This window comes from Rhea americana, unplaced genomic scaffold (genome assembly GCF_003343005.1).
Source record: "Rhea americana isolate MKP2758 unplaced genomic scaffold, rheAme1 scaffold_343, whole genome shotgun sequence".
In the NCBI taxonomy this organism is placed as follows: Eukaryota; Metazoa; Chordata; class Aves; order Rheiformes; family Rheidae; genus Rhea; species Rhea americana.
Genome location: NW_028186472.1, coordinates 603338 through 615585, shown reverse-complemented (window position 1 = coordinate 615585; position 12248 = coordinate 603338). Strand labels below are relative to the sequence as shown.

The window sequence follows — 12248 nt, the reverse complement described above, 5'->3', positions numbered from 1 at the left end:
CTAAGTGATAGCACAGGACAGTAACACAAACCACAAGGTATAATGAATGAAGCAAAAAAGAGAATGTCTTCCCTCTCCTGTGAAGTACAGCATATTTTGTATCATGAAGCACACATTTGTAACTGAGAATAAAAATACGACTTAAATGCTCTCATGCCCTGCTTTTCTGCAGGCAATACAAGCTAAGTAGACACAGTTGTTCCAGTTAGACACATAGGCGCCTGATATTAAGAAAGCAGTAGCAGAAATGCATTCAAGTATATCACATCCACCTTCATCCTGCCATGCGGACTTTAGGACAGAATTATCCTAACATGCATCTTTTATTACAGTCTGATCTGGCATAATAATTGCTAAGGTATGATTTTCACTAATACAAGAGACTTCTAGACTTAGCCCCTATCATCAAACCTGTCTACCCCAACCCTCTCAACAAAGGCCTAATGCCATCACCATTTTTAGATCAAGTGATTGACCATGATTGCTGTATTTGCAAATCTTTATAGATTGCAGCTTCCTGCTGTAAGACACTGAGTGGTATCTGTAACTATATGACAAGACAACACCAAAAGTGACATTAAGATGTGTGCCCGTAGCAATCTATCAATGACATATGAGTTAAAGTGGCCTATTGCAGGCCAGTTACTATGCAGGGGCAATAGACAGGAAGGATCATCTGATGCAGAGGTTTGAACTTCAAGAAGGCTGCAGCACAAAATTCTGCTGGCAACTCCTGAACATAGATATGCTTATAATTAATGCCTGACAAGTTTGAGAAGTTAGAGTGACTTAGTGGGACTAAGGTTTTATCAACAATGAAGCCCCCCAGCTCCTGACAGAAAAGACCAAAGCAGTTAAATTTGTTCCACCTGACTACCGTATACCCTTTAGAAAGACTATTACATTCTCCCACTGTAGAAGGCTCCAAAATATACTTGCTTCTTGTGAGAGGGGAAGATGGTTTTATTATAACCTACAAAAACATGCTAAGAAATTTAAGTAATAATGCAGTAAAAACATCTTCAATTTTGAATAGCTATATGCTTAGATCAAACTCAATTATGTCACTAGTGAGACTAAAAGTAAGGCAGCTTCTTTTTGCTTCAGGATTGGGAATATTCCTCATGTTGATTTAGCACATTATGGCATACGGGAAACCTCCATCTGTACTTAGTTGTGTACCCTTTGAAACGTGGTACCTTGCACCAACAAACTCAAGTGCTGGTAGTACTAGAAGGGGCAAGCTTAAAAAAATAGTAATAATAATACATGGAATCCCTTTAACATTTTTTTTTAACTGTGTCTAGAACCTGCTGTCACCCACCTGGGGATGCAGGACTAGCTCATACACCCTGGGGCCTATGTCCTACATAAAGTGTTCTGCCCATGGTAAAAAGCACTCTGCATTTCAAAACCATTTATTTCAAAGTCTTACTGAAAGTCTGTAAACACTCAGTGTCATTGTACCGGGAACTTGTATGATAGGTAACTAAAATACGCAAGAAAGTGAATATTTTTATAAGTGAAAAGATTTGAATGAGAAACACGAAATATTTAGTGTCATTCTCTTGCTGTTTCTCAGGCGTGCCTTGCCATATGAGAATCCCACCTCTTTGCAAATATGTGATCGGGTAATTGTTTTCTTTGTGATGTAAGTGCTTATTACTACTACAGGCAAGGTGCTGTTCCTGATGTCTGTGACAGACAGCGTCATGAAAGACTAGATAGCTAGGGAAAAAAATAAGACATTAGAACCACCTTTATCCACTTGTTTTTGCTGGGTAATACTATGTCTATACCACAGTCAGAAAAATTTTGATATTTAGGCACAAACTACCCCCAGAATGCCTATGTTGTACCTGAAGACTCTTCCAGGCTTTCTTCTTTCCTCTCCGTTCTGCCTAAGGCATACTGCTTTACAGATACAGATGATGCTTCCTGCACATACAGTCATACAAAAACGAGATTTCAGGAGGTAATGCACCTCTTTATTCACAAAAAAAAAAAAAAAAAGTCTCTTCTGTTTTAGGAAAGGCTTCTGGTGCCAAGTTCTTTATATGGTATACAGTGTTAATTACTTATGTGGACCATGTCTAGAGACAGCTGCAGGTGCCTTGCCTCTAAGAACTCCAAACCATTTAAACACTAACGGCATCAATACCACAGACAAAACTGAGGGCTCAATGATATGAGGTCACTGCATTTAGCTTAATTCATACGAAAGAAATCAGTCACAAGTGTAGTGACTTCTACCTTCTGCCTCAGAATGCAAAGTGGACTGCAATTAATGCAGAACCGGTCAAACAGAGGGACGTTGCCAGCCAGCTTAAGTAGCGATGGCTGAAGTGATCAGCAAAGTCAGGTGTAACGTCTTAACAGCACCAGTGACAGAAGTCTCTGTAAGCAGTAAGCCTGTTAGATGGTTCTATTGCCTTTATTTCCAGGGCCATTCATCTCTATTAATAAATTATGAGCTTTTTGAGTAGAGATCTCTTTTGTTCTGTATTTGCATAGACCCAACAAAGACCTGGTAAACTAGGCTTGAATGACCTGCTCAAAGACAAAACAGTAAATAATGACATAAATTGATTCTGAAAAGTTACTGACTTTAACTATAATTATCATTCCCTGCCCCTCCCTCCCCCCAGCAAGCTGGTTCTCTGTTTAAGACTCATTGCCTGCCTGCAGGTACTGCTGTGCTGTCTGTCTCTAGGAAAGGAGATAAACCTTATCAAGGAATAACTGGAACAAAGAGCAGACTGTACTGCTGCAGTACAGGTATACCTTGTTATAGTGCCCTCACTTACCACTGTTTACCTGCTAAATAAACTGACCAAAAGAGTCATCATTGCAACAAAATGATGTAATGTGTTAAAAATCTGAACTAGTAACCTCCAATATTCTTTGAACACTTGGGAATAACCCCTGCATTAGTCACAGGGCAGTAAGTACTAGGTGCCACTGTCTTGGTGACTCATGAACAAGAGAGACTTGGCACCTCTTACTGCTCTGCGTAACCCTCCTTTTTATATTCTTCCCCTACAAGCCAACATTTCCCAAACTGGGCAAATACTATCAGCCTGCCTGTGATCCTGGATACATCCCTACTAGTCAAGGACTCATCCAAGCGTGCCCTAATCAATGGGAGTTCCATGGTCTGTTTCTTCTTGTTCACATGCACCTGTCCACTAAACCGCATGCACTTCTGCACTGTTTCTCTAACCAGCCAACCCTCACTTGAAGACATCTGAAATGTTTAAGTTAACCAGCCTGGTCATACACAACCACTAAGTATTTTGCCTCAGAATTCATTCTCAATCCCCTATTAAATCCACTGAATTACAAATGCCATGGAAGGCTACATGATTGGAAATGTGGTTTTGTCAGTGTTTCTGCTAAAAAGCAGACCCCAAAACCTGCTGTCTTGGGAGATGCTTCTGAAAGCCTCTCCTTCAAGCAGGAGGCACTGCAGATTAACGCCAGACCTACCCATAACATCTCAATATTGTATCCAAGGCACATATCCACCAATTTTTCTCCTACAGGTCTTTACCTCACAGGAATTGCCAACTGAACTTTTTTAAAGCTTCTAACTTTTGAATAAGAGCTAAATACAGCCTAGACACATTTGACAGAGTCTCTAGGAAAGCCTGGTCTCTAGAAATGCAGGATGTATGCTACAGTTAAAAGTAAATGAAATTCATAACTTTAAGAAACATATAGGGAAGGATCTCATATTTAACTGCACATTAAAATGGACTCAGTCAAGGTTTAGATGAATGTCTGTCTCACTGATAAGGCTAAGAAAAAGGGGTTCGGTGTGGGTTTCATTTTGTTTTGAATAAAGGAAGTCAGAACCAGTTCAAAAAACAAAACCCACAAAGGAGTCAAGCACAAGGTAGTTAACGTCTCCAAAACAGGCACAATATACAGGGTACTACTTGAGCTGGGCATGCTTTGTCTACGCACCAAGTATTGGTCAAGCAGCAGACAAAATATTCCAGCTAGAATGGTGCGTATTTTCTGCCAAGGAAACACTCATCAGGTTATTACTTGTCTCAGTCACTAGATACAGTAGCTCTCAATGAACACTCATAAGAATTTGTAACTATAAAATGACAATTCAGTAACACTTCCTCTCTAGACAAAACACAAAAACACAGGATTACTCCACCAGTCTTCCCAGTGCTGTATCTCCCTGCATGGATCACTAAGGCAACAAAAAGACTGAAATTCTAGTGAGTCCATAACACTCGCAGCAGGCAAGCTTATTCAAGATGACTCCATGGAAGAAATCCTTACGAAAAAAGCAAAACAGAAAAAAGCATATTATCAAGACAAACAGAAGCCTTGGTTATGTGATCTGCAATTCAAACACCTGATTCTTTGCAAACTGAATGCTCTTGTTTCTTCCCAAATCCATTTTAGGTGCATTCCATAGCAATGGAATTGTGGCACTCCATAGGAATCTCCCATTACACTCTTTTGATACAGTAATACACTTGGACCCATTGCCAAGGGAATGTCCATCTCTGCCTATGGGAACTACAGTTTAAATGAACAAATACGAATTAAAATTAAAACTCAGTCCCTCAGAGCAGTTTCTTATTTGCCAGCAAGCAACTTCACTCGCTAAATAAATTTTAAATGACTCTCACTACCTGCATGTGCTTAGCAGCTCTTTGCAGAGGAGCAGTGACATCTGGCCAGCTGTTACATAGGTAGGTGCACTGCAATATCTTGTGAGTCACACATGAGTGAAGCTGCAGTTCCTGCATAATGTTGATATCCAGTATTTGCTACAGGGATGTGGAAGCAGACTAAGAAGGGAAAACAGAAAACAACTCAGCAATGAATTCCCTTCTGATTAGTACACACAAGGCTATATGCATCACCTCCCACTACCAGACAGAGAAGGGAGCCTCTGAGAATGCCCTCCATCTCTGGAGGCTGATCATCTCCTATTTTTGCTTTGTATTAGTATAAACCAATTTCTCTTCCTCTCTAATAGCTTTGCAGATTTCAGCTTTTTCTTTTTTTTTTTTTTTTTTTTTTTTTTTTTTTTTTTTTTTAATCCTTGAAGATGCAGTCAGTTAGCCTGACAGTGTTTCAGCTTCATAAAAGCAAGCACAGTTTGAGCTCAGGCCTTTGAATTGTTCATCCCTGATAGACATGAGTGCATTTTAGAAAGGGCTGGAGCGAGTATAGATAGCACATCTTGCCCTTCCAAATTTTGACAAAGCAGCAGATGAGCTACCCTCCCTTACCACTCCTTGTAGAACTACTTCATTGCCTTAGTCTCTTTGGTCAATAAGAAACAGAACTGATTTGTCTCCAGAACCCCCGGGAGCCAGATAAGCATTCCAGCTTTCCCTTTCAGCATTCCATGCAGAGAAATCGGCCACAAAGAGTCCTTTCCTTTTTCTCCTAATTAAAAGTTTAAACACGGCAAGCACCATACATTTTTTGTTATCATTTTGTACAGCTACTGAAGAATCATCCGGAGCAAGCAAACAGAGGCTGAAGCTATAGAAATCACTTTACCAGTTCTGAGAAACACTAACTATTAGAGAGGTTGTGAGGTGAGGACGACATTTCTGAATTTGACACATTTGTCACAGCAAAGGGAAGCCCTGAAGAAAACTTAAGCTGCCTGYAGCAACACCTCCAGAGGTTGTACGCTGAGCTCAATACAAATAACTGCACTAACTTCCTATCAGTACCATGACAAAAAATGTCAGTCACTGCCTAAGCACAGAAGGAGGTAGCAACTCCATTGCCATTAGTAATAAAGAGAGAGAGATTCTGGACGAGAAAAAAACGGTCCATCTAATCCTGTGAACTGGCATCATCAGCTTCCTTACAGAAGGATACAAAAAAAGTCCTACAGATAACATTTTTTTCTCACAGACAAAAAACTAACTTGGCTATCAAGTTTCCTTTCTATCCAAATTCCTAACACTTTGAGCTAAGGAGGCAAACAACAGCCACTGCACTCAGTGTCTAACTGGTCCTCTTGGCTTCAAATACCTCTCTCTGCTATGGAACAATCACTGCTAGTAGACTCAGTGCACACCTTCATAAAGGTCCAGCTCCCATATCTTCATAATCTTTGCACATGGCCGAGCCATTAAGTTTTACAAGCAGGGAAAATTAATTCTCTGGAAAGAGCAATTCAGCAGGTGATGGGGAGAGAAGAGCTAGGGAGACAAGATCATTTGTGGAAGTACCACAGGAATTCTGTAATGTGAGTTCTAGAGAACAGCCTCTCTGAACTGCAGATAAAATGTAATTGAGTTAGAAACATGGCTCAGTAAGTTAGCTTGCGTCCCTCATCCYATCCACAAGGACTTACCCATCCTGAAAAAGTTGTCTGGGAACTCTGCTGCCTAGATACAATGACTAGTGTTTTAAATGCAGCATTGAAAGAGCCTAGCCAAATAAAAGTAAAAATTGCTGGTCACAGGTAGCCTTCCTGGGGCTAGAATCATCCTTCAGGAAGGACTGTGGGCAGGGATTTCAGCATTATTGTCAACACAGAGCACTTCCAGGCTTTCCCTGCAGATACAGTTGACATGTCCCAGGAGCCAGCAATCATCCTCAAAAGCTTGTTAGTGCCTGGGACTCGGGCACTATTCCAAACCACAGCAGAACATATGTGGCACAATCTTCCTTGTTCACTTACATGCAGCTAAAGCACAATGGCATTTTCACTGTTTCCAAAGAAAAACAGCAGTGCAAGTGACACTCAGCCCTCAGCTTTTCTCTCATTCCTGTTCTCCAGGCTAGTTTCTTCAAAGACAGCAGCCAGATCTAATATATTAAGAGGAAGCCTAGCCTCTTTTTGAATCCTACTGGACCTGAAATACTGGCTTTGTTGGCCAGAGGCCCAGGTGAGGCTGTAACTGTGACACTATATGCAGTACCTTTGCTTAACCTTTTCCCTTCCATACTGCCAGAATGTATCTTTGATATTTTGACATCTTAGCAACAAAGAAGAAATCATATATAGCTTTCCCTCTCCTCTCCCTCTTCCCTCCCACCCCCACCAGTGGAACACACCTAATACTAATGCTTTGCAAGAGCTGCGATCAGTACAATCCCTGCCAAATTCTGAWTTAGATGCTAGGCTCCACCTTGCAAGCATTCAGTCTCCTCACGGTCCCCAGGCTCTGAGGCTGCTGTGCAAAGTGCCTCCAGCTCCTTGGGGGTGGAGGGGGGGCGCTCAGCAGCTGCCTCACCTTTGGCCAAGCACTTGCTGCATTCCTCCCTCCTGTCTCAATTCAAGGAACAGTCAAGTGAGCAATGTCCTTTCCTTTCTTACTGCTTTGTCCAAATAAGACTCTATAGGATTCCCCCCATGGATTACTCCGTTCTTTGCATAAACTTACTTTTAAACAGAAAAGTCTACAATGTCTTGGTAACTTAGTATGTTTATAAACATCCCTAGCCATGACAATAGCTAGCTGTTTAAAAAAAAGACAAATCAAGGCYTTAAACGAATTATTGGGACATATTATCAGCAACTGATTCTGGCAGTTGTGAATCTCACCATCTTGAAACGCAGTAGCTCCTTATTGAGAAAGATCATTTCTTCTGAAATCATAAGACTGCCTTATTCATCAGAAGAAAATCTGACACTAATAATACATGCAATTCCTCAGCTTATCCTTTTTAGAAGAGAACATTCAAAAAGCAACTGCTATGTTTAAGTATTGTTAAATCAAATGATGTGCATGCATTTCAGGCAAGTCACCTGGAAAAAATGAAAATCAAGCAAGCTGGACAGGGACATATTCTTAATGTTTTCCGTTTTTCTGTTTTTAACATGAATAGGATCACAGGACAATTCAAGTTGTGCAGGACCTCACAAGGTCTCTTATGCAACCTCCTATTCTAGGCAGGATCATCAGCCTTGAGGCCAGGCCAGGTTGCCTGGGACTTGATCCAGTCTGGTCTTGAAAACTTCCAAGGATGGAGACTGCATAACCTCTCTGAGCAACCTGTTCCAATGCTCGACTGCCTCCTTGTGAAAACTTTTCTCCTTATAATCAGTTGCAAATGACAAAATGATCAACCACAGAAATTTTTCCTTTCCTGCTCTGGCAGTTTCTTCTTTTTGTTTCTGAACTTTCACAGCAACATCTGTCAGACTTCTGTCCTCTCCTACTTGTCTCCTTGTTCCTTTCACATACCCTTTACTTTTCACCTTCACCATGCCACCTCCTATGTTTCAAACAGCTTGCTACTTTTTGCTCAGAAATCCTCCTGGGATTTCTTCCTCTCATTCCCTCATCAGTAGACTCCCTAAGTCCCCGCTGATCTAAGGAGGCCTGTAGAACCCCTACGAAGAAAGATCCCATGTCACCTTTTCAGCTTGAATTCATCAGCGTGAGATGAAGGAGGCTCAGAACTTTTCCTGCTCTGCAGGAAAGTGTATCCAAAAGCAGCACTGGAGTCTCTGCCTTCCTCTCTTCCACAGGTTACCACAGGGTATGAGATAGCATCATAAAAATCCCTCATAAGCAGACACTGTGAACAGCCTACTAATTTGTTTTCAGATTCTCCCCTGGAGACTATGGGACAAAGCAATGTAGATGAAGCCACAACTTCTACTATGAGGCAATACTATCACAACTCCCATGGCACGTGCTAATTTCTACCCAACTTCAGGCAGATGAGAGATGCAGTACAGCTGTGCAAGTCACCTCTAAAGGAATGCAAGGTGTATTCATATTAGCATATGGAAAATACTGACAGGCCCTCCCTACCACTAGAGGGGAAAAAGAACTCAACTTTACAGCAAAAAGTAGCTTTACTGACTGGGATATCCCAGCTAGCTTAAATCTGACTTCAGCAGTAAAATCTTACATCAGGTAACTCAGGGTTACTCAGCTATCAAGTTGAATTATCAAGCCAGTCTTTTCACTCGGACACCAAGAAATAATGACTCTCATGACATTTCTTCCTATTCACCTGCTTGCCACATAACACTGTTGATATCTTTCTTACAAAATAAACACCAGCTACCAGAACCTAATTTACATGCAAGCTGCTCCAGCTCCTCTCAAGCATGGATGGTGATGGTTCAGCTTAAGTAATTCACAAGAAACTGTAAATTCAAGTGGTTAAATATGCTTAACATAATCTGAATGTCATAGAAAATTTTTAGGCACCTCCATTTCTAAAAAAAGCAAATTGGCATCTTAATATCCCATACCCTGGAGAATCACAGAAATCCTGGAGCTCTGAGGCAGGATATAAATCCCTGCTAACTTGTCTGGCCCAAACACCAGGCACTGAAATGAATTACAGACCAATTAGGCTCACACATGGGGGTTTTGCCTTTCATGTTTCTCAGAAACGAAGAGGCAATACTAAAAAGAACATCTCTTCTCTAAGGCTGAGTCTGATTTCTCCTACTGTCCACAACAATTTTAAAGCATGTATTGAAGAGCACTAGGAAAAGTGCCAGGTATAGCACAACAGTTCTTCAACAAGGAAAAGGAAAGGGGAGGCAGTATCCCTAGGGGTCTTTGAATATACTACAGTGGGGTTCCCTACTCAAGATCCATTTTATCCTCACCTGGCAATGTGTTCTAATGCTTTACTGTAAATTTTGTTTTACATTATACATATTTTCTACATAATCCATAATGCTTTCCTCAATCCTAGCCCTGTATACTACCTCTGATTGGGTGCACTAGCAGGCATGAAAGGAAAACACATAAAAAATGGGGCAAAGTGATGCTCCTCAGACATATCCTTCACCTTCTGTCCATCACCTGTTATGGATGAAGCAGTCAACTCTAATGACATCAGAAACAAGAGGGTCACAGTCAGCTACCTGCTCCGGTCCCTCTTCCTCCCTCTGATGCAGAGACACAAGGGCTTTCTGGACCAATCCTTCAGAGCTTGTAGGAGCCCATCCTGTGCCCCCCAAGAAGCACCTTTACTGTTTACCCTGGAAGAACACAGACTGCTTAAAGCCACTCACTCCTCTGCCATCAGCTGACCTCTGTAGTGAAATGCTTGAGTCTTTAGTTAGATAAACAAGGTCTAACCTTTGAGGAGTATCTGACCAAGCAAAGGATCACAGGTTATGCTTGCCCCTTATGCCATTTCCATTTGTTTTAAACTAACCTGCAACTGACTCACTATACAGACTGATGTAAGAATCTCCATGCCTAAATACAGAAAGAATATCCTCCAACAATCACAAGGGAAATCGCAGAAAAAAAAAACAACCAAAAAGCCCCAAGTCACAAACAACTACAGGCTGACTGCTGAAAGCAAGTCTGTTCGCTGTGCTCCTGCTTACCACTCAAATCGTGCTAGTTCTCCCTGACCCCAGCAGGTGGAACAGGATCCTTAACTACTACTTAGAGAAAAATACTTCAAAATAAATTCATTACATGTTCCCCCTAATGCAAGCACACACTTTTATTCCTCAGCAATCTCTCCTTACACTGAATATGCTTAAAGAAGGAGAATAAAAAAGTAAATCAATCAGTCTTYTTCCTCCAACCAATAACAGTCATCACAAACAAGTAATGGATGTTTCTATTTCTCAGATGAATTTCTGTAAGAGCAAGGCTACCTAAGCACATGAACTTCAGAAGAACCGTGGAAACATTTCAAAGTCATTTCTCTTATATTTCAGGGAAAATAAGTGCTACGGCCTTTCCTTGCATTCCAAAGTAGAGGAGCTTCAGTGCAGAGAGTATAAGCTAGCACATCTTGGGAAAATCAATGTAAGCGAAGCTTAAACAGTGCTGAACACAGAATTGGAAGTTACAACTCAGAAAAGGGATCTCAAAGTCATATGTGACAGCTCTCCAAAATCAACAGCTTAACATGGGGCAGCAGCCAAAAGCAGCCAATAATATGTCAGGCCTCTCCAACAAAGACACAGCAAACGAGACAGGGTGGGACTACGAAAAGCCTTGGCAAGCCCATGTCTGAGTACCATGTGTGGCTCTGGTCTCTGCACTAAGGGTGACATGGCGCAGCTAAGAAAGGCAAAGAGAAAGGTAACTTCAACAATGAAAGGGAGGTAGCCTTATGAGGAGAGACAAGAAGCTGGGAGAAGGCTGGAGGAGCCTCTAAGTATTACAATCGAGGCTTACAAACTCCATAATGGCAGCAAATAAGCCGAACGTGTAACCTTCACCAGGCATGGTTATTTGCTAGACCCTGCAATATTAGAAGTGGGGTCTCTTACTGAAACTAGCAGCAAATCAGGTTAAAGCATACAAAAGAGAACACTTAAAAAGTGACGAGGGGACTGCCAGCATTTGCTACCGCCAGTGGTTGTAGAGGCAGCCACACTCAGCAGGTTCAAAACGGGACTAGAGAAATTCACAGGCAATAGAGCTGTGACCAGAAACTATGGGACCAGGTACAGACATACCCACTGCCATCCTTGATACGGCAGCTGTGGCTGCTGGCGGAAGAACATGCGAGGAGTGGACCACAAAATGTGGCCGGCTTTGCAAGTTTTCCTCGAAGTAGCTTTTCCTATTGCTCCGGCAGGAGCCAGACTGCTGACCTAGATGGACGTTTGGTCTGACTCATTAGGAATTTCTCATGTTATTTTTATTGCCACATAAAAATCTCTCAGCTTTAGTTTAATCCACAGAGAGAAAATTCAAATTCAAAACTTCAATTTGTACACTGTCTCAATACTCATAAACCCCCCACTGATTCTGAATGGATATTACTTCCAGTACACATGCTTCTCAAATATATTTATTTTCCACTGAAATATGGACTTTCAYTTGGGAGCCAGACAGCTGACATCAGGAGACAACACAGATGAACTGCTGTCAGCTACCGCACTTGTCCATTCTGATGGACAAGAAGAACAATTCTTCCTGTGTTTACTATTAATATACCAGAGGTCATCACTGGCACTTTTTTGTGTTCAAGACAAGCAAATAAGCCAGCAAATGCTCTCACATACAGTGAGTAGCCTGGGAAAGTGCTAAAAAATTTTTTTGAGGAGTACTGTTTGCACACATAACCTCTGTACGTATGCACTTCGGTAAGCAAAGCTTATTGTTGAAGTTATAAAAAGAGGATTTAAGATAAATAATTTCCCTATCACCAGAATACCTGGCCTCTGGATAATCCCAAAGTTCTCAATCAATATACAGACAGCATCTTTCCATATTAGAGTGAGGGGACACTCAAGTATCTTGAAGATAAGACGTGTATTACTAGAAACCATATCACAGCAAAAAAAT

The 12248-nt window shown here is 41.4% G+C and overlaps 1 protein-coding gene across 9 annotated transcripts in view; it reads right to left on the bottom strand.

Annotated features, from left to right (window-relative positions):
* SLC45A1 (solute carrier family 45 member 1) overlaps window positions 1-12248 on the bottom strand; it is an 81854-nt gene that overhangs the window by 51228 nt on the left and 18378 nt on the right. The gene's annotated exons all lie outside the window — the stretch shown is intronic.